Here is a 23,996-nt window from a genome sequence, read left to right on the forward strand (position 1 = left end):
TTGTAATTTTTTTATAAAAAAATTCAAAGAGTTTGACTTTTTAGTTTGCAATATAATTTTAAATACTTATTTTTTAAGTATATCACTTAATTAATTATTATTTTAAAAAAATTATTTCTTTTATATTTATGGTAATATAAATATATCAATGGTCTATATGAATAATTTAATAAAATTGTTATTACTTTTTTTTTTTTTTAGTATATTTTTTAATTTACCTAGAATGATGAATTACGAAAAATATTTTAAAATAATGTAATTATAGAGATCCAAATAAATAAAATAAGCACTAAAATTAATATAATTATGCAATCCTCTCATTTCTTATATGACTAAAAGTAAAAGTAATTATGTAATATTTCTTAAAAAGAGTCATTTTCATATGATAATTTAAAGAATAAATAATGTATAAATTTAGTGTACAATACATAGAATATTTAGCTTTTTGATTTTACCAAAATAGAGTTAATATTTAATTCCTTAATATTGTTTAATTCTTGACTAAGAGAGTTGTCAATATTCAATGTTTACCGTGCATAGAACAATGAGTGTATACTTTAAATAATAATATACTTTTTTCTGAAAAAAATATGGAAAAATTAAAAAAAGAAATAAAAGTCAAATATATTTAATTTAAATTTTTTTATCAAATACATTTGACTAATTTAATAGAGATATGAATATGTTTTCATATAAAATAAACAAAATTATTCATACGGTAAGCTACGAATTCGGCTAATTGCCACTCCATAAAGGCCCAACATGATAGTGATCCAAGTGATGAATAGTCCAAATGCTTTATGAGAAATTAACTTGCCATCCCTTTTTTTATACCTGCCACCCCTCAGGGGTGGAGGTTTTACCATATTGCTCATGCAAAATACCAGTTTTTTTTGAAATTTCCGATTCCGTACCGGAAATTTCGCAAATGTACTGGATATTTGGTAGAATTTATCAAATTACTGCACATAATGATCCATACCGGAAATATAAAATATCCGATACGTATCACCAGTTAATATTAATACAGGAAATTTCAAATATTCGGTACCGAAAATTTTACTGGATATTTCAAATTTCCAGTATGATTTCAGTGTATAAAACAACCGAAAATTTTAAATTTCTGGTAAAAGAAAAATATCGGAAATTTCAAATTTTCAGTATTGGGAGTTAATTTTTTTAAACTTGAATAACATAAATGTCAGTAAAATATCAAACCGTCTTAATATATAAATAGAATAAATGTCATACATATCTATCATTACAATGTCACAACAGTTTCTGCATCCATAGAAATATTCTTCCCATTGTCTGACTTTCCTACCAGTGCTTTCCAGTGTCTGAACCGACCCACATATGCTGATTTTCATGCTTTTGCATTATTAGAACAATTATTCCTCCAACGATCAGTGACGGGAGGCAGTGGACAATCGGGTCTCGACTTTATCTGAACCCAATGATTACCGTTGACAAAACCAACAATAATGATCGTATGTCGACTCGTGTATGGGGGTGGAGCTATGAGAAGCGGGAAAAATATTATGTTCATTGACATGGAAAGAGAAACAAATACAACATTGTATTTAGAAGCAATAAGGTAACACATATCGGGAATCGTCATTCATTTCTCCTTACCCTGAAAACCCAAGTGTTTTACGAGTAATGAATTACTAACATCAGAGACAATGTCATAAAACAACTTGGAAAAAAAATCTGCATGTTGCTGGATTTGAGTATGCAGATGTCTTCGAACATAGTAACATGCATCTTCCCCCATCCTAATGCAGATGAAATACAAAGGAAACTACAATTTTCATCTAGTTCAATATCAACAATGTCATCGATGTATGGATGAAAGAAGGCAAGAAATTGTGATAAGTACTTGGCTTTTGCAGAATTGATAGAAGGTTGCTTACCAATCTGCATGATTGACTATTGACTCCCACTTGGTTGTGTGCATGACCTCTTTGTAGTTTGACTCCCCTGTGAAGCATCAACATATTCCCACTGACTTGGATCACGATGCACATCACTTTCTTCCCCCTTTCTACTCTTATTAACTCCTTTATTTGGCTTGTATTTCACCAGCGGTGGACACATTGAAGATGTGGATGGATAGGAAATATCACAAACTTTTTTCTTTAACGCCCTTTGACCCACAATATCCATAGTACTGAATTGTCGCTTCAACTCTTCGCACTCCTATTCTAAATCCCACTTCCCCTCGTCATGACTCACCTCATATTTTGAAAGTTGCAATTTTGTCCAAAACACATGAATAGATCCCAAAGGTACAGGTATGCCTAGAATCTGGTAACCGGCAAGCTGACACGCACACTGTAACCCATGTGTTGTTCTAATGTAACAACTTCAACAACAAATTTGACTCTTTGAAGTTCCTTTCCAATGATTTGTATACACTGTCTTGAAACAGAACTGTGCAATTTAGAATAGAATGGAGTGTTATACCGATGCTCAATGTTGACGATAATTTTTTGAAACGACACTCTTATGGAACCTAGCTACAACTTCAACATTGTGTTCACAGCCTCCCAACTTGCACATAAATCACCACAACTTGTCGTCAACATGTTCTTCAGTCTCCAATGTGCAGACTCCACCCTAGAAATCATAGACACATTAAATAAACAACTCACAAATAGAAAACATAAACATATGTTCTATTAGAATGTACCTATTTGTTGTTGTGTTCCCTAAATGAGTGACTCTATTAGTCCATGCAGCAACATATCTTTCCTTATATGGTGTTAACCATGTTTCTTTCACATACTTAACAAATGATGGAATATCACCACATACACTCTCGAATTGGTTGAGATGTATATCAAATTCGTCTTCTGTATTTGAATTCATCATGTTGTTCTATTGATCCATGACATGTTCTTATCTTTTTTATTTGACATAATCTTTACATTTCATGCTAACATTTTTTGAAATATGAAACATACACAGCAAATGAGACGCATTTGGATACACAAAATCAATGACATTCATTAATGCAAGTTCTCGGTCCATTACCATGACATTTGGTAGCAACTTCTCATAATAGAACAACTCCTTAAGCCTCTCTAGTGCCCATGTAAAGTTCTCCTCCCTTTCGAGTACCAAATATGCAAAAGCAACTGAAAACGTCAATTTTGTTGATGTAACACCAACAATCTCAAGCAGTGGTAGTCGGTGCCTACACGATTAAAAAACGCATCCATAAACTAGATCACTCTACATATTTTTAAGATGGGAGAAATTAATATTAATATTCTGACGTGTTTGTCTTGTACGTGCAATAAAAAATCAACACCAAAGGAAACATATTCAACAACTTGACAGAGTCAGGATGTGTCCAGAAGATATCAACCACGATATCTGAATTCTCCTTATTTCTAGACCACCATGTGTATTTCTCTTGGTGAATAAGGTTCAATAACATTTGCATATTTGTTAGTGCACCTCTCTTGCCCACTCTGTATGTTGCTCTAGCTCGGTAAATTTGGGTGATACTCGTGAGATTTTCTGGGTCTTTGTCTTTCAAAGTAGACGCGATGTACCTTGGTGCCATATTGTACTTCGTCATGTCATGCACAAACTTTCTTTCATCATCTTTTAGACGCCCAAGATATCATAACCTAACATATCCTTATCTAGTCTATGATTATGCACCACACATTTAACCACCACCTTCCAACTAATACCACTCGAAGCAGATCTCAGCCTAAATGGGCATCTAAGCCTCAAAGTAGAATTGCCACCAGAAGGGACCGCATCTTCATTTTTCTTTTTGTAATTTCCTCCTCGGTCACAACCCATAATCAATTTATCCTTCCTCCCCCACATTCTATTAGCAAAATCATATCAGATTGTAACAACAACAACACCATGAGTTCTTCCAATAGCATGTGCCCATTCTAGAACCTTATCTTGTGATTCAAAAATCTAACAATCACAAAAACGTACAATGACATAACTGCATTAATTTATAAAAACAAAAAATTGTGTAAGAGTAAGGTATACATACCGTATCTATCACGAAGTACTGCGTAAGATCACTGCAAGAATCTGTAGAAGAAGCTGAAGCTGCCGATTCATGACCGCAAAGATATAAAACTTCATTTGCCATACCGGAAATTTCAAGTTTAACGAAATTTTCGATACACACCGGAAATTTGAAATTTTTGGTAGCAGATTTTGAGGACTTCAACCATAAAACTATAGTATAGAGTTTAATAAAATAGTCATATCAAGGTACACATAATTATAACTTTAAATATCTCTCAGTTATGGTCGTTGCTGACTTACAAGCATGAGTATTTGCAGGTACTCCTAGGCTAAAGCATTAAGCCACATAATCCATTACTAGAGTTTTTCATCAAATCCTAGTTCACCACATTATTCGTGAGCAGGGTGGCCACCCCGAAGAAACGAATAGGAAGAGAAGGAGAGTGATACACCTCTCTTCCCATCTTCCACTCTCTAACAAAATCTTCAAACATTGGGGAAATATTCACACTGTAACATGTGTTCTGGGACAATGTTGCACATATTAAGAATACATATCCATTAATGCTCTAGGTATATAAAATACCGTTTATCCTGAAATTTAGTAAACATCGCTAGTATCTTATTAAAGGTCACTTCCAAGACCCACTAGGGAGTCTTAAAACAATGTTCATGAAGTTTTTTAAATAATGTGCAGGTAATGAAAGTATGAGTGATTTCGGCAGTGGCTGAAATCACTATATGAAAGTAAAATAAGTCAAAGTGAAACTTGACTAAAATAAGTAAAGAGTTCGACAATGGAAAATGACTATAAACGGAATGTAAATTCAAAAGTAAAGTTTTGCATTAGTGTAAAAATGGTGACCAAACATACATTGCACTCTTGGAACTCATTTCTCTCTTTGCTTGGTCCTCTAAATTTTTGTGAGTTTGATAGTAAATTTAACACCCCTAATTCTATCGTTAGAATTACTATTTATACTAAAATCTAAATAACTGCTAAAGGCGGGCTTTTCCCTAGTGAATGCCACGTTCTCTGTTGCATGTATTTTTCTTTGAGAACCGCTTCCACGCGTCTCTTCAATACGGATAAGGCCAAAAATGGTTATTGAACCACATCGTACATCTCAACTGCCTTGGTCGAAATGTCTTCACCTGTTGCTTGGAAAATTATTAAGTTTGTAACTCTTCTTAGTCAACCATATACATGTCAAAAAGTTTCCTCAACATGTATGTCGACCGTGCTCATAAACATAACCAAATCTTCGCTAAAAATTTCCTCACCTTCCCCTTTATTATGCAAAAATCTGAGGCTTATCAAAAATCCCAGCTAACAAATTGCCCCCCAAAATGTCTCATTCAACCGGAGGGATATGGAGACATTTTTTAATCTTTCTTCCAAACTATTTGATATAGTGCGCCGACGTCATTGTCATCATAACATTCTCATCAACCGTTGTTTCGGAGACGTGCAGCCACCACTACCCTACTTACTAGCTCCAACTTCTTAGGACAATGTGACCCACACACTACTACAAAAGGCACATCTAACATCGGATGTGAAATGCATTTGACCTCGGCTACGGAAGCGGGGTAACGAAGGACGTCATGAAAAGCTACTTACCCCCTTATCACCTTGGATATTAAAATGCCAAGGGGTAAAGTTAACTGCATGTGGGTTCGATTTCCAACATCAGCATTTTTATTATTTTCAAAACAAGATGGTGCGCCCAATATTAACACTCGATGTTTTGAAGGAACGAGGTAATAGATCAATATTCTTACCTAAGTTTATTGAGAAAATTGAGTGGCTAAGATTTTTTTGTACTGTCGTCTGCACCTGTATCATGATTGATAGCATAAGAGAGAAGAAGTTTGATTTCCTCTAACCTTGCAACTCGTGCAAAGGTTTCAGAGAAATATATACCTTCATGCTAACTGTAGCCTTGAGCTACCAGTCTATCTTTGTTTCTTACAACCTCTCCTTATTTATTCAGCTTGTTTCTGAACACCCATTTTGTTCCAATAATGTTTCCTTGATTTGGTCTAGGGATCAGATCCCAAACATCATTTCTTTGGAACTAGTTCGCTTCTCTTGCATAGCCGTAATCCCCCTATCATCCAACAAGGATTCTTTAACAGAAGTTGGCTCAATTAAGGAGATTAACCCTATCTTGGAATTTTTATTTATGAATGTAGATTTAGTTCTCAATGGTTCATCCTTGTTTCTAATGATTAGTTCTTATGGATGAGAATCTTTATACTTGAAAGATCTCTTAGGAAGAGTTGAGACCTCTGAACAATCTGGAGCTTCTTCAAAACCTGCATCGACTTGGTTAGCTTCAGGAGTTGGGTTAGATTCTGGTATATTATTATCTGAACCGGCAACTACTAAATTCCTAATTTATGAAGATTCACCATATGGATATTCTTCACTAACCTGCAAATCTGCAAAACCTTTAACTAACTCTGACTTGTCATAGTCAGGCTCTTTGTCATCAAATTTCATCTGTATAGAATCTTCAATTGTTATGGTTTCAGAGTTATACACTTTGTATTCTTTAGAACATTCAGAGTAACCTAAAAAGATACCATTCTCAGCTTTAGCATCAAATTTCCTCAAATAGTGTTTATTGTTTAGAATGTAACAAGTACAGCCAAACCGAAGGAAATAATATATGCTTGGATTTCTTCCCTTAAGTAACTCATATGATGTTTTTTCTCATAATTGGTATGATTTAAATTCAATTCTAAATATAATAAGAGGTATTAACAGCTTCAGCCCACAAGTGTTTTGGAAGAAGTTTCTCATGGATCATGGTTCTAGCCATTTCGTGTAAGGAGTTCTAGGAGAGTAGAACTCGTGAATAATTCCATGCTTCTCTAAGAAGATTTCAAATGGCTTATTTTTAAATTCTCCATCATGATCACTTTTAACTTTAAGAATTTTTAACTCATTTTTAGACTGTAATTGTGTGCAAAAGATGTTGAATACACCATATGATTTATCTTTAGATCTAAGGAATTTTACCCAAGTCCATTTATCGTAGTCATCAATAATAACTAATCCATATTTCTTTCCATTGATTGGGGCAGTTCCAACATGACCAAATAAATCAATGTGAAGCAATTCTAGATGTCTATAGGTAGAAACCATATTTTTAAGTTTGAAAACAGTTTTACTATTCTTTAATCAAGATTTGACATGCTCCACACAGAGCATCTGAGTTAACTAGGTCTATAGGTAGAAACCAGGATCTGAGTTAACTAGGTCTATAGGTAGAAACCTATCTGACATGCTCCACACAGAGCATCTGAGTTATAATCAAGATTTGACAATCCTTTAACAGGTTTCTGCTTGCAAAGTTTAGAGATTAACCTCCATTTTTCATCACTCACAGACATTAGGCAAACTACCCTTTTGTCATTAAATTCATAAAGATTAACCTTATAAACATTTCCTTTCCTCTTTCCTTTGAATAAAACATATTGTTAGACTTATTGATGACTAAGCATATGTTCTTATTAAACAAGACATCATAACTATCGTCGCAAAATTGATTGATGCTTAAAAGGTTATGTTTGAGTGCTTCTACAAGCCAAACACTATTTACAAAAATTAGAGAGTTACCAACGGTAGCTATACCAATGATGTTCCCTTTTTGTCCTCCTGCAAACCTCACATTTCCTTCCTCCTTCAGAGTCAGGGTTTAGAGCATATGTCTTTCTTCTGTCATATGTTGTAAGCAGTCACTGTCCAAGTACCATGACTGCTACTTTGTTTCTCTTTTAGGCATATATATAGAAAACACAATCTCAAATTTAGGAACTCATACTCTTATGGGTCCTTTTTTAGTTCTAACGACTTTTTCTTGTTTTGTACATTTGCCTGATAGTAATGCATAGACTCAGTCTAGACTTTTGGTTTATGCACGTTTTGTCTTGGATGTGTCTTGACATTAACTTATGAACCCTTCAAATTCTTTGGTCCATAGGTCCTTTGTTCTGGTTTCTTCAAAACCTTTGACTTGGAGGTCAGTGGTCCTGGATCCCTTTGAACTTTTGACTTTTGAACACTAGGTTTTGATCTGTTCTAAACCTTTGATTGTTGATTTATGAGAACTGACTTATCCAAAACCCTTGACCTTGAGGTCTTAGGTGCATATTCATTCAAATATTTTAACTCAATAAATTTAGGTTCTAACTGGGTCAGATTCTTATCCTTATTAGAAGCAGACACAAAAATAAGATTTTAGTATTGTTTGAGCACCGCTAGAGGAAGAAGGATCTGAGGGTTTCTTCAAAAGCTGGATATTAGAGCATTCTCTATTATAATTCAGACCTTCTCCTTTTCTCTTACTTACTCTATAGATCATAGAAACAAGTTTAGTTCTTTCAAGACTTGTTGTGATAAAGCTTTGAAGAGCTACCTCATGCTCATATAAAGTTTTATCAGAAGCTTTATCTAAGAGATTCTTATCATCTTCAGAAGCTTTATGTAAGAGATTTTTATTATCTTTTTAATAGATTCAAATTTTTTTCATACATTTTTAATTCTTATATCAAGAGATCATTATCTCTCTTTAAGATTTTCATGTGCCTTGCTTTGCATTTGCAACGACTCATGAGGTATTGAATGAAGGAAATAAGATCAGAACGAGATAAGTTAGAAAATACCTAATTTTCTTCACCTAATTCTGAGCCAGGGCAAGATTCAGATTCTGCATCAGATAATGTGAGAGCCATTAACGCCATATTTTCTTCTCCTTCATCTTTGTCAGAACTCCTTTCATTATCAAGTTCATCCCATGTCGCCATGAATGTCTTCTTGAATTATTTTTTGAAGTTGTCATTATGGAAGCTTCATTTCTTTAACTTATCCTTTAGTAGACCGGGACAATCAGTTCTAAAGTGACCATGCTTATTGCAATTGTAGCAGATCTTTTTGTTATCTTCTTTGTCTCTGGAACTTGAGCCTCTAAAGCCAGTGTTTCTACCAGAGAATATATTGTTCCTTTTGGCCATATGTTAAAATATCTTAATGATAAATTACATTTCCTCATCATTTGGGTTATCATCAAAACCTCCTTCATCAGAAGCTTCTTCTGATTCGCTGACTCTTGAGGATCTAGAAACTTTACCACTAAATTTCTCAATAGGAAATTTTAGAGCCAATGATTTAGACAACTTCACAGGCTCTGAAGGTTGCTAATCAAAATTTCAAGGCTTATGGTATTCAGGTCTTTAACTTTCTGATAGTTGTAACTTTAGGTCTGAATCTTACAGGAAGACTCCTTAGAATCTTCTTGACATGATATGCAGAAGTATAAATCTTGTTCAAAACCTAAAGGACTGATACAAGAACTTGAAACCCAGAGAACATGGTTTCGATGTCTTTATCATCCTACATTTTAAAGAGTTCATACTTGTGAACCAGAAGATTAGGCTTATATTCTTTCACATGCTGATTAGCTTCATAGGTTGCACATAATGACTCAAAGATATTCTTGGCAGTTGACTTATTTATGATCTTTATGTATTTAGAGTGAGATAGAGAATCAACAATAATACGTCTTACTCTGTGGTGTTTTCTGTACACTTTCTTTTGAGCTGGTGTGAGAACTTTTCTATCAGTAACCATTCCTACACCATTTACTTGAATATTAATGCCATCCTCAAGGATGTCCCATAGTTCATCATCAAGCCCAATGGTGTATATGTACATTTTACTCTTCCACCATTTAAGGTGAGTTGAATCACCACAAAATGCAGGTGGTTTAGCATAATAGTTCCTTTTTTCTGAAGCATTATAATCATATGGAATACTAGTGCTAGTAACATGACTATCATCAATATCTCCTATTTAGTATACTTTTTCTCTTTAGGATCTTTTTTTTGTACTACTATTAAGTGTTAAGCACAAACCAAACTCTGATACCAACTGAAGGTGAGAAAAATACACAAGAAGGAGGTTGAATTATGTTTATGATAATTATCACCTTTTGAAACAGCAGCTTCTGAATCCGACCAAGTTTAGATTCTAAGCTAGAGTATGCAACAGCCGAATAATTTAAAGTGCAGAAGAAATAAGTAAATCACACACAACAATTATCCTGGTTCATCTATAACAAGAGTAGTCTAGTCCCCTTGTCACATAAGAGCTTTTCAGTATAACCAAAACCTTACAATTTTCTTAGACAGACCAGTCCAACACTTCCTGCTCAATCTCACCAGAAAGAGACGTCTTGGCTAAACCAATTGTTCAGGACTCCCTCCTTAATCACACTAGAAATAGACTTCCTTGCCTAAACCAACAATTTAGTACATCCTTGCTCAATCAAACTAGAAAGAGACTTTCTTGCCTAAACCAACAGTTCAAGATTTCCTTACTTAAACACTAAATTTGAGAATTTTAGAAATTCTAAAAAAAATGTTTAGGATATTACAACAAGATGTACGTGATATAAAATCAGAGGTACAAATAATATAACACATGCAAAGACCTTGGTTCTTAAGATTTCTAATATATGCAAGTGTAAGAAACTCCCAAGATAATGTGCAGCCACAACAACTATGTATAGAATCTAAGAGAGCGAAACAATTATTGTTGTATTATCTTGTTACTTATTTTGAATCTTCTGCTCCTTTTTTTAGAGGGAACAAAAGAGACGTTGAAAGCTTTCTTGCATAAGTGTCTTTGTTGAAGAAGCAATTTCCAAGAGAGAGACGTTAGATTTGGTATAATGAGGATCTTCATCTTCTGAATAATTGCTTTATCCACTGTATCTTTCTCAAGTAAGGCATTTATAGGCATGATGGAGTAGACTAAAGAAATAATTTCAAGTTTCCTTGAGCCTTGTGCTAAAACCTTTAGTTAAATTTCTCCATAATTCTAGCAGTTTGATAAGATGGAGCCGCTTTTGCATAGACTATGGACAAGTGAAAATTTGTACTATGTTTCCAGTAAGGCGCTTGAAGCTCCATTTTGAATATCAGAGGATGGGTCAACATTTCATTGAAGTCTTATTAGAACATTAGAGGCTGAGATAATTTGGCACTGAGGTTCTATGTGAAAATCAGATTCTGCTTCTTACAGGAAGACTCCTTAGAATCTTCTTGACATGGTATGCAGAAGTATACCTCTTGTTCAAAACCTGAAGGACTGATACAAGAACTTGAAACTCAGAGAACATGGTTTCAATGTCTTTATCATCCTTCATTTTAAAGAGTTCATACTAGTGAACCAGAAGATTAGGCTTATATTCTTTCACCTGCTGATTAGCTTCATAGGTTGCACATAATGACTCAAAGATAGTCTTGGCGGTTGACTTATTTATGATCTTTATGTATTTAGAGTGAGGTAGAGGATAAACAATAATACCTCTTACTCTGTGGTATTTTGTGTACACTTTCTTTTGAGCTGGTGTGAGAACTTTTCTATCAACAACCATTCCTACACGATTTACTTAAATATTAATGCCATCCTCAAGGATGTCCCATAGTTCATCATCAAGCCCAATTATGTATGTGTACATTTTACTCTTCAACCATTCAAGGTGAGTTGAATCACCACTAAATGCAGGTGGTTTAGCATAATAGTTTTTTTTGAAGCACTAGAATCATGTGGAATACTAGTTCTAGTAACATGACTATCATCAATATCTCTTATTTAGTATACTTTTTCTCTTTAGGATCTATTTTCTCTACTACTATTAAGTGTTAAGCACAAACCAAACTCTGATACCAACTGAATGTGAGAAAAATACACAAGAAGGAGGGTTGAGTTGTGTATATGATAAAGATCTCCTTTTGAAACAGCAGCTTCTAAATCCGACCAAGTTTAGATTCTAAGCTAGAGTATGCAACAACGGAATAATTTAAAGTGCAGAAGCAATAAGTAAATCACACATAACAATTAGCCTGGTTCATCTATAACGAAAGTAGTCCAGTCCCCTTGTTACACAAGAGCTTTTCAATATAATCTAAACTTGATTACAATTTTCTTAGACAGACCAGTCCAACACTTCCTGCTTAATCTTACCAGAAAGAGACTTCTTGGATAATCCAATTGTTCAGGACTCCCTCCTTAATCACACTAGAAAGATACTTTCTTGCCTAAAACAACAATTCAGGTCTTCTTTGCTCAATCAAACAAGAAATTGACCTCCTTTCCTAAACCAACAGTTCAGGACTTCCTTGCTCAATCAAACTAGAAAGAGACTTTCTGTCCTAAACCAACAGTTCAAGACTTCCTTGCTTAAACACTAAATTTGAGAATTTTACAAATTCTAAAAAAATGTTTAGGATATTGCAACAAGATGTACGTGATATACAATCAGAGGTACAAATAATATAACACACAATCAAAGACCTTGGTTCTTAAGATTTCTAAGATATGCAAGTGTAAGAAACTCCCAAGATAATGTGCAGCCACAACAACTATGTCTAGAAGCTAGGAGAGCAAAATAGTTATTATTGTGTCTTATTGTTGTATTATCTTGTTACTTGTTTTGAATCTTCTGCTCCTTTTTTAGAGGAAACAAAATAGATGTTGGAAGCTTGCTTGCATTAGTGTCTTTGTTGAAGAAGAAATTTCCAAGAGAGAGACGTTAGAGTTGGTACAATGAGGATCTTGATCTTTTGAATAATTGCTTTATCCATTGTATCTTTCTCAAGTAAGGCATTCATAGGCATGCTGGAGTAGACTAAAGAAATAATTTCAAGTTTCCTTGAGCCTTGTGCTAAAACCTCTAGTTGAATTTCTCCAAAATTCTAGCAGTTTGATAAGATGGGGCTGCTTTTGCATAGACTATGGACAAGTGAAAATTTGTACTATGTTTCCATTAAGGCGCTTGAAGCTCCATTTTGAATATCAGAGGATGGGTCAACATTTCATTGAAGTCTTATTAGAATATCAGAGGCTGAGATAATTTGGCACTGAGGTTCTATGTGAAAATCAGATTCTGCTTCAATAGAATCTGAATTGCTTCTTCTTTATAATCAATTTAACTTGGTCAGAACCTAGTTAAATAACAGCTTAATGATCTTGTACACTTATGCAAATGTTAGTAAACCCTATTTTTCTTTAAGTACTTTTGTTATCATAAAAACTCAAGGAGTATGAACAGATTTTGTTCCAACAAGATCGACACATAGATGTTACAGGTCGACACATAGAAGTAAAATTACTTTTGTAGGTCGACACATACGAGCCACGGGTTAACACATGCTGAATTTTTTTAAAACCAAAAGTTTTTGTTTATCATGTGTTGACACATGTGAATTTCAGGTCGATACATAGCAGAAAAATTTCTACTATGTGTCGACATATAACTAGTTCAGGTCGACACAAACTGTTATTTTTTAAAAACTTGTTAAAGTCTCTAATTTGTTTTTTCTATTTTGTTTCTCACTTAACACACATCATATAAATACCATGCATGCATCATTTCTCATCATTGAAACCAAAAATATACAAAGCATTGCTCATCATCTTCAACCTCTCTCTATGCATACACACAACAATTACACATAATCATTTTTGTTGTATGCCCTCTAGATTTCGGTTGATAAGGTCCAATATAGGATTGGTGTAATCAAATTAGAAGTATTGAGTTACTTGATCGAGCTCAAGATCAAGGGAAGAGAAAAATCAAGGATCAACATCAAACATAGGGTTTGGAGGGTTGGATTGCTACTTTTTCTCTTGTAAACTACATTTGCAAGGTTAATTTTCATTAGCTCAATTCCGTTGGAATTGGGGGCAGACGTACCCATAGCAAGGCTTATTGGGTAACCGCTTAAACAAATCCTTATCTCTCTCTCCCTCTCTCTCTCTCTCTCTCTCTCTCTCTATATATATATATATATATATATATATATATATATAAATATATATCACTCTCTTTTACGTTTACTTGTAAATTGTGAAACTGTTGATTGTACAATCGATACATAGAGATAATTTCTTTGTCTAATACTTAAAACTATTTTTATTGAGTTGATTGCAATCTCTGTGATTGTGGTTGGTTTCTCTTATCAACAAAATTAAAAAAAAAATCTTATTTGAATAGATTGCACACCAAATGTTCGACAAATTGCTTAAGTCGATTTTTGTTTGTCATTTTAGTGAAAATTGATTACTATTGTGTGATTTTTGGTTCAAATGTAGTTGCTGAAAATATATTGATTTTTGTTCTCATCTTACGTATTTGTTCTATCGGTTAACGCATATCCGATCTTTTCGTTAAAGGTTCGGAATAGATGATTGTTGTTCTAGGATTGTTTCCGTGCGCCATAGTTAAAAAAAATTCAAAACAGAAATTTTATAAGAAAATTTCATTTGTAATCTATTCACACCCCTTCTAGATCGTAGTCTATCGTCTAACAGTTACATGACCTTTTAAAACCCACGTCACAAGCGCTTTAGGAACTTTTACCTTCTTAGTTTGACAATGATTTATGTTGTGCCCCTTATAATAGGGACACACAACTTGAGAATAGTAGGGTTTTCTATTACTTATATTGATGTAGACATATTTATTATATGATCTTTTAAATTATTGTCTCTTATCACTAGGGTTCATAGAAATAATAATTGGAGGCTAGTTGAGTCATTTGTCCTATTAGAGTTTCCATTTCATTTTTCAAAGTTAGAAAATTTTCACATTCTTAGGTTCTAATGTGACTTCAAGTGTTAGAGAAGAAAAAAATTGACCACTTACAAGAAATGTATAATCCTCTTTAAGTGTTTCTACAACATATTTTATCTCTGAGGTTTCACCTTCCAATTTAAAATGGTTTTCTTCTGGGAGGTTATCATTCTCTAAAGGTGCCTTTTAAGTTTAGACTTTTAAGGAGATGCTCTTCCTTTTTATTTGTTCTTCTAATTCTTCTAAGTTCAACCTTCACTAAAATTGAGACGTTTAAATTCATGTTCATGCTCTTTAAACTTTCTAAATAGAGTGACTATGTCCAAAGTTTTTAAGTCTTCAAGATTATTTATTAGCTATTGCTTTAGGTTGCCATTTGTTACACATATATCTTAACACTTTGTTACGATAATCTTAAATATATATATTAGTTTACATAAATATTTCAATTTGTTAGAAATGTGTGTGAATCTCATTTGTATGGAGGCAACGGGTTCCCCTTGCTCCATTTGAAAGAGTTCATATTCTTGGATTAACGTGTTTGTCTTAGATTGTTTCAGATATTCATATCTCTATGAAGAACTTTCAATGCATCCCATATTTCCTTTTAGGTCTTACAAAGTAAAACAAAGAGATACTCATCAATGCTCAAGGATGATATGAGTAAGTTTCTTGCTTTCAAATAGAAAATTTCTTTACCCACCTCCCTATGGGGTCACCCCCAGCGAAAACCCCATTTTACCCCTGCTTCGGAAATGCATTTCCGAAGTTTTTTTTTTTTTTAAATTTTTCAGACTTCGGAAGTGCATCTCCGAAAACACCAAATGGGGGGTGTTTTTGAAGATGCACTTCCGAAAACACCTTTTTTTTCCAGATTTTGGGGGGTTTGGGAAATGAACTTCCGAATTATGCAGAAACTGTGTTTTTTTTTTATGTTTTTGGAAACAGCCTCGTATTTTTAATTAAAGGAAGAAGGCAAATAAAATAAGCGATATATAAACAGAAAATACTAATATACTAATATGATAAAAATAGTAATATATACAAGCCGATCCGATCCAAATCCAAATAATAATAGTGTACGAAAGATACAATCCGAAAACAAAAAAAAATAAACCCGACCACTACTGGGTATGCCTAACCCTCTCTCCCTGGGACCTCCTCTGCCGCCGGTATGCCGCCGCACGGCCCACATCAGTGACGATCATCTCCATCACGGCGACTGCCTCTGGACCGCCCTGATGAACGACACCTCGATCCAACGCGTCCCGCCCAAGCATCTCTATCCGCTGGCAGATCGGCAGGAGATCAATGGCGTGGTCATCCTCGGCCTGCTGGTTCTTCAGGATCTCCTCGTGTGCTGGCCTAGGAGCGCCGAGAGCGTCGGGTGTCAGCAGAGGATGTAACACCCGGTAGAACCATGTGACGTACCCCTCCACACTGTGCCAGTCCTGGGTGACCCGAATTCGACGATACTCCTCCGGTACCACATGATGCTCCCAATCCTTAAATATGGCAGTGAGCTGCACTCTGGTCACTGTGTCGGGAGCATCCTCAAAAGGTGACGTGGTATCATCTGCACAAATCCGAACTGCCGCATGCACCGCTCAGGGAGATACCGGACCATGATGCTGGTCCCGCATGCCAACCAGCCAGAATATAAAGATATGTCGTCAAAGGGGACAACCTGAGTGTAGTCGCTGAATGGCCTCCAAGTGACGTCATCGTGCATCGTGCGGTCTAGGTATCCACGGTATGGTCCCACCGTATTGTTCCCCCTCTGGAGAACGTATCTGGCGGCCCTGGGCATGGCGTCAACGTACTCAGGATCAATGTGAAAGTCGTGGATCCGGGAGAAGTAAGAGATGATCCATCTCTGAAACATAAACACGATAATGTAATGTACCGTAAGTAAATACGAAACATAAATAAATACGAAACACAAATACGAAACATAAATAAATACGAAACAATTAAAATGAAACGTACCGTGAGTAGTGTGCAGGATCCGGTCAACTGCCTCGTCCTCCATTTGGAGGCCTCATTCAGCTTCTGGTATAGGTATGCCAGAGTAGCTGCCCCCTAGTTCCACTGGTGAACGGTGGTCAAGTCCATGAAGTAGCGGAGGTAGGTCACGTCGACGTACCTCGCACTCTTGTCCACAAAGATCGCAGCGTCTACCACATGCATGTACTAGCACCGGAGAGCGCAACCACGGTGGTAATGTGTAAATAGGTCGTCACCCGCATCCTCGGCATCGACCGCCGCGTCCAGGTGGTGCTCGAAATAATGGCTCAGTGTGGTGAACCGGATATGAGGCCCAGATGTCGTGATGCACTCGTAGTCAGCAGCTTCGGGCTCCATACCCAAATAGAGCGCCATCCACTCACTAGCTTCGATCCTCTGGGTCCGGGAGTGGGTCAACAGCGCCCCCTGATCGGCAGGTGGAGAAGACACTGCACATCATGCAAGGTGATCGTCATCTCCCCAACCGGCAAGTGGAAAGAAGACGTCTCCTTGTGCCATCGCTCCACAAAGGCCCCCTGCATGCCGTGGCTGATGGTGGAATACCCCGTCATGCAGAGCCCACTAAGCCCTGAACCTCTCACAACGTCGTTAAACCACTCGGCAGTCGGTTTAAACAGACTGAAAACCTTCTGGGCGTGGTTCACCATTTTCAACGGCTCTCTCTTCTGTTACAAAAAAAACAAATAAAAAAGTATGTTAAATAGACCGTTAAGAAAATATTGAATAAACGTCTAAATTATAAAAGGTTAAATAATGTAGTCGGGCAAATTATAAAAAATACCTCTCCCTCCCAGATACGCCGAGCGACGTGATCGCGGTAGGTAAGCAGCACGGAAGTGTCACTGGACCCTCTCGGGAAGCCCTCCTCCTGCTCATCCTCCTCCCCGAGTGGAGGGTCAACATCCGGTACCTCCTCCGCCTCGTGGTATGGCACTGCCACCACCTCCTCCTCCTCCTCCTCCTCTCGCTGGCGGGAAGAAAATACCCGAGCTAGATGACTCCTCGATCCAGATGTAGAGGTACCCTCGTCCATCTCCACGGGAACTCGCACACGTCGTCCCCGGCCCTGCCCCCATCACTGTGTCGACGCCAGCTGTGCCGCCGCCCGCTCGCGTCTAGCCGACGCAGTCTGGGTCTCTCTACCCTGTCTGATGCGTGCTTGGTTGCCTGACATGTTCCTGAAAACAATTGAAATCGATTAATATGCGAGACAACATAAAGAACTAAAAAAAATTGGACTTCTGATACAATTCGGAAGTTCATTTCCGAAACTGGGAATGGAGGTGTTTTCGGAAATGAACTTCCGAAACACCCCTACGAGGAAGTTTTCTGCAACTTCCATGGAAGACCCCAAAAACAAAGTTCAAAACAAGTTTTATTCAATCTAAACAACCTAAATAGCAGTACCAACCTAATCTAATACAATTTTTGCAATTTCTAAACACCCTAATAGAGATTTTAATAAAGGATATAAAAATTGAAAAAATTGAAAAACTTACCAATTGAAGAGATTGGGATGATTTAGGTTGAGTTTGGGTAGCTTTTGGAATGTCTAAATGCTTGATACACATTTGCTTTTGCAGAAATTTTTGAAGAGAGGAAGTTTGAAGCAGATTTAGGGTAAAGTGAATGGGGGAGGGGGGCTGTTTTGCTAAATCTGCAAAACGCGCAGTATTTCGGAAGTTCATTTCCGAAATGGTGTTTTCGGAAATGCATTTCCGAAATAAGACAAATTTTGAAAAAAAAAGGCGCTTTCGAAGATGCATCTCCGAAAACACCTTTTTCTTGCATTTCGGAGATGCATTTCCGAAGTAAGGGGTATTTTGGGTTTTTCACCAGAGGTGACCTAGAAGGTTGGGAGGTCTATAAAGAAATTTCCTTCAAATATGAAGCTTTATTAATTTTCTAATCATCTCAATCTTTTGTAGTATTATCTACTTCAATGTTATTAGCAATCAATTTAGGGATAAATTTAGTGTTCTTAATAGAGAGCCAAAATTTCATGTCTATTTACATAATATGTACACTCATAAAGTCCTTCCAATAGGTACAATTTTCACCATTTATATGTACCCTTTGGATCGTTGTTGGCCATATTCAACTTTTGAAGTGGTTAGACATTAATCAAAATATCAAGCTCTAATATCACTCACTTGTTGTTTTAGTATGACCATGTAAATCAATAGGGGTTTAATATATTCTTCTAAGAAATATCACATATTAAAAAGAGAGGAAGTAGTCACTTGTTGTTTTAATATGACCATGTAAATCAATAGGGGTTTAATATATTCTTCTAAAAAATATCACATGTTAAAAAGAGAGGGAGTAGTTCTTGAGGTGGTTATACTTTTGGAATTATGTTTAGATTTAATTCTAAAGTAATTTCGAAACAACAATTTAGAAATAAATGTAATAAATCGTTTTGATCTTATTTAAAGTTGGATTAGAGATCCAAAATAAATCAAGCTCAATCGTAACCAATATAAGATAAAGATATTAACAAATTAGTTGTCTAAAACAATAAATTGATTAAACCTATTAAAGCGATTTTAACATAAAATATAGCATAAAGTATGCAATCCTTTAAAAATGACAAAGTAAAGCTATGATTTTATTCATGAGTTGATAGAAAAATCATAAAACTAATCGATTTACAATCAAGGTATGATTCAATTCAAATGCAAATAAATACAAATATGCAAATATGAATTGATACAAGGGAAATGTAGTTTGATTCTCATGAATTAGAACCAAAATGGATAAATTGAACCACAAAGTCAGTGGCGCAAAAGGAATGTTATGAACCGATTCGTTTAGATAGAATGATTCTATTCAAAGCATCATGTTACATGAAAAAACAATTTCAATCAATCACTTATACAAAAACTATTTTTTATGACAACTATTTCACCTCACATTGATGTATATATATCATGTACGTGCCATCTCTTATCTACTATCTACCCAATACTAAAGTATTGACCAAACTGTCCATTTTGCCCTTTCAAAATAAAATGTTTGCCCTTACTAAAGGTTATTCACGTAATTAACAAAATAAATAATACTCCATGCCAAGTGTTGTGTTCTCATTCGTCAGTTTAATCAAATTCCTTCATTCTCACTTCTCTCTCATTCTCGTCTAATCCTTCCTTTCTCAAAACCCTAGCTGCACAACCTTACACTTCTCACTTCTCTCCATTTTCTCTCTTCTCCCTCTCTCCATTCAACTCGTCTCTCACATCCGTTTCTTCCATCTTCATAGCCCTGTTCGGATCAGTAAAGTCCAATTTCATTTTTATTTCATGATTTCTCACATGTAATAGAATTTTCTTATACTTGATTTCGATTTCGATTTCGATTTGTATTTTAACCTTTGTTTTGATTTGTGGAAATTTGTAGTCATTGGTCGCAAACGAAAAGTTCCAACACATTCTTCTTGTGTTGAACACCAACGTTGATGGAAAGCAGAAGACCATGTTTGCTCTTACCTCAACCAAAGGTATTGGGAAAAGATTCGCTAACATTTGTTGCAAGAAAGCTAATGTCAACATGAACAAGAGGTTCGATTTCATTAAAGTTTTTTTTTGTAGTTAGATGTGATTTGTTTTTTTCCAGGGTTTAGGGTTTGTTTTTTATTTCAGAGTTTAGATGGGATTTCAGATGTTAACATGTTTCTTTTCACTACGGTGTATTGATTTAATTTTTTGTTTGCTTCTCATTTCTGGTGATTTTTAGGGGTTTTGATTTCAGAAGAAAGAAGCAAGTAAACATGTTTCTTTTTGGTGGATTCATAGAAGAGAAAGAACGGTGGATTCATAGCTACCATGTTTCTTTTTGGTGAGAAAAAGATTCAATAGAAAACTTTGTTGGTTCTATTTTTTCATTTTTTTTTGTTGATTTTGTTGGCTCTGATGAAGTTAAATGATCCTTGATGCAGGCCTACTATTTATGTTACATCTAAAGGAAATTTTCAGATTGGAAGTAGTAAGTTTTTGCATCAGTTCAAGATATTATTATTTTCATTTCTTGGTGAAAAATCCGTTGTACTAGGTTTTTGTAAGCTTAGATATTACTGAAATCACTCCTCGCTTTGGGGAGGCATTATAAAGGGTTTCTTGCCCCATATATGGTTATTCTTATTAAATCTCACATTATGTTAGTATGCTACAAATCTATTCCTCCAGGAAGATGTTGTAAGAAAAAGTATGAAGGGAGATTGCCAAAGAGCCTCCACTAATATCCAAGGTTTTTTTCCCTTATCGGTTTCTTCTTCAACGTTTCATTTCCTGTATTGCTATATCATTTGACAATATATGTGTTTATGTGAAATATACTTTTGAATTGACTTTTCTTCACGAACAAATTCATGTTTTGGCAAGATCGTGAATGTGCTTATTTTGATTCTGCTTATTGAGCTTTGGGGAAGGTATTTTTTGGTTTTAGAAGCATGCATCTCTTTATCATTATGCTATCAATACTATTATTATATCTTAATTTGACATCCTGTTTATGTTGCTTTTGCTAGATATGGCTGGAATGATACATACATTAAAAGTGACAAAACTACTTTATTAAAAAACCTTTATGTTATCTAAAACAATATATACTTCTTCCTGCTATTAGACCAATTTTCTTTAACTTCACTTTATTTCAAAGCGATTTTCGAGCTGTTCACTGCTACAATTTCGAAACAATTTTCGTCATCTGTCGGATAAGTGGGCTCACGCGATAGACAAGGTCAACATCACAGTGTAATTGGCAAATTTCAAAAATGCTAAAGCTTATGTTGTTACCCCAGAAGGTGATTTTACCTTCTTTGAGGGGAAAAAATGAAGGAGATTATGGTTTCGATGGTGTTCTTCTTGCGTCATGAGCCGGTGGCATTCGAATCACAGGTTATGGTTATCGGCGTTTTCTTAACGTAAGTTTATATGTATATATCGATGAATTAGACATTTTCTATAGCATATGAATGTGTTGAAAATCACTAATGTTAACTTGATTTTAGTGTCATTTTCAACATACTATTTGGCATTAGTACGAGTTTTTGGATGGTGGTTATCACAACATTTCTTCTCGGATGTTTGAATGGTGCAATTTGACAAACTAAGATACTACAAGTTTTGATTTTTCATCTCCTGCACCTGGTATTTGTCGAAACTCCTCTATTTATTATGCTCTGGTAAGCACTCTGTTACCTTGCTGCATATTTATGGATGAGATCCCTGCTTTTGTTGCTAATTCTTTGCCTTCTAAAATGGACCATATTTTGATTTTAGATATGGTTTTGATTTGTTGGCAGATTTTAAAACAAAACAAAAAAGGTTTTCCTCAAGAAATAATTGTGAATATTATGAAGCCCCTACTTGATATAACAATTATGATTGTTATTTAAATCTGTACAATTGCACCTTTGTCACATGATTTGAAATCATATAGTTCTGTTTGACATAGCAATAATAGTATTTGTAAAGCATCAAAAGATAGATTTCTATAATGTTACAAGAGATGGTGTACCTGTAGAGAAGTTCTAAAACTTCCACATAATATTGTTGTTAGATTGACAATCTGTAAAAGCCTCTTTTGTTTGTAAGTAGTCAATATATATATATATATATATATATATATATATATATATATATATATATATATATATATATATATATATATATATATATATATATATATATATATATATATATATATATATATATATATATTTCAGATACTGGCCTTTGAATCTTCTTGTGATTTGTGATTTGTCATTTGAGAAATGTGAAACGTCTGTTTGATACTTGCAAATGATTATGAATTTATGATCAATTAATTTAAAAGGATCTATAGCATTTCATTCATAATAGTAATGGAATTACTGTACCAAAACATATTTGGCAAATAAAAGGTATAATTCAAAATCCACTCTAAAAACATATCTACCAAGTTAGCCTCATGTTTATCTTTATATCTCCTTTTGTGCTATTTATTTCAATATTTCTACTTTATAACAGCCTGAGTTTGCATTGGGTTAGAGAGAGACAACTTCAATAAAATTATGAATGATTTTTATTAAATTGAATAATACTATATAGTTATTTAAACAATTAACTTTTTATCTTACGGGTCACTATCAAATGAGATAACTTCAATAAAATTATGAATGAACTTTATAAAATTATAAATGATTTTATTAAATTGAATAATATAATACTATATAGTTATTTAAACAATTAACTTTTTATCTTACGGGTCACTATCAAATTATTACTTTTATTTGAAAATTAAATTATTATTTTTAAATGCCAATTTTTTTCTCCATGTCACAAGTTTTTTATTAATATTTAATATAATTGAGTTTATATACTGATTGTTTATTTTACAATTATGATTCTATTTAAATTCACATGTGTATCTAAATACATCATTTGTCAAATTTACCATTATATTTTGTATAATCATATTATTTATTGTGATATTTTGATTTCATAATTTTTCATTATACTTTTCCAATAAAAATGACTTTTTCATATGTATATCTAAAATAATTATTACGTCAAAATTAAAATAAATTTACCCGTGCGGGAGCACGGGTCTCTTACTAGTTTTTCTTAAAAAAATATATACTATATTCCATCGGTTTTTTTAAAAATCGGGGGATTAACTAATTCAACATACACGCTTCGATTCCCAACATAATCAGATTATGTTTTTTTTATTAAAAGTGGTGCCATATTAAATATGTTATTTTTAATCTATAACTAAGCCGTTCTTCACCTCGATTTTGTTTTCCAACCGAGGTGAAATTGTTTCCATGATATATAAAGTTTTAGGCTCTAGCATTCAGTTTCACTTGTCTAAACCCTCTCATTTCTTCTTCAGAGATTCAAAACATTTTCTTTCACTTCTCTTTCGGAGATCTAGTTTTGTTGAGAGATTGTTTTTTAGTCTTTTTATAATGTAAGTTGTTGTGTTTAAGTTGTTAATGTTATTGTTGTTGTTGTTTACATTTTCTACTATATGTTGTAGTATTTTTTGTTGTTATTGAGATTGATTACAAATATTTGTGTTTTTTTGTTGCAACTCTCATCTTGTTCCGTCTAGTTGAGTTTATTATATCTAATATCTATTGTTTGTTTCACTAACCCCTCTTTGAACTTATAACCTATTAAATTGATTTTAAAAATGATATAAAAAACTATGTTGTATTTGAAACATATCTTATATTGATTAATATTTTCTAGCATTATGCAACTAATCATTTATCTCATGTCTTTTTATCGTTAAAATCTCTCCAATGTTTCTAGT

General features: G+C 34.4%; 1 long non-coding RNA gene across 3 annotated transcripts; it reads left to right on the plus strand.

The window, feature by feature from the left end:
- The first annotated feature begins 19,803 nt into the window (after window positions 1–19,803).
- On the plus strand, window positions 19,804–22,282 carry LOC131617345 (uncharacterized). 3 transcript variants are annotated; one of them, XR_009288553.1, is made up of 7 exons: window positions 19,804–20,010; window positions 20,094–20,254; window positions 20,430–20,531; window positions 20,632–20,678; window positions 20,879–21,615; window positions 21,703–21,876; window positions 21,997–22,282. It is a non-coding gene; the product is annotated as an uncharacterized LOC131617345 (long non-coding RNA). The 3 variants fall into 3 exon arrangements; XR_009288552.1 differs by having other exon boundaries at window positions 19,804–19,970; XR_009288554.1 differs by having other exon boundaries at window positions 19,804–19,970; window positions 21,733–21,876.
- The last annotated feature ends 1,714 nt before the right edge of the window (window positions 22,283–23,996 follow it).

This window comes from Vicia villosa, linkage group LG7, assembly GCF_029867415.1.
Source record: "Vicia villosa cultivar HV-30 ecotype Madison, WI linkage group LG7, Vvil1.0, whole genome shotgun sequence".
Classification (NCBI taxonomy): domain Eukaryota; kingdom Viridiplantae; phylum Streptophyta; class Magnoliopsida; order Fabales; family Fabaceae; genus Vicia; species Vicia villosa.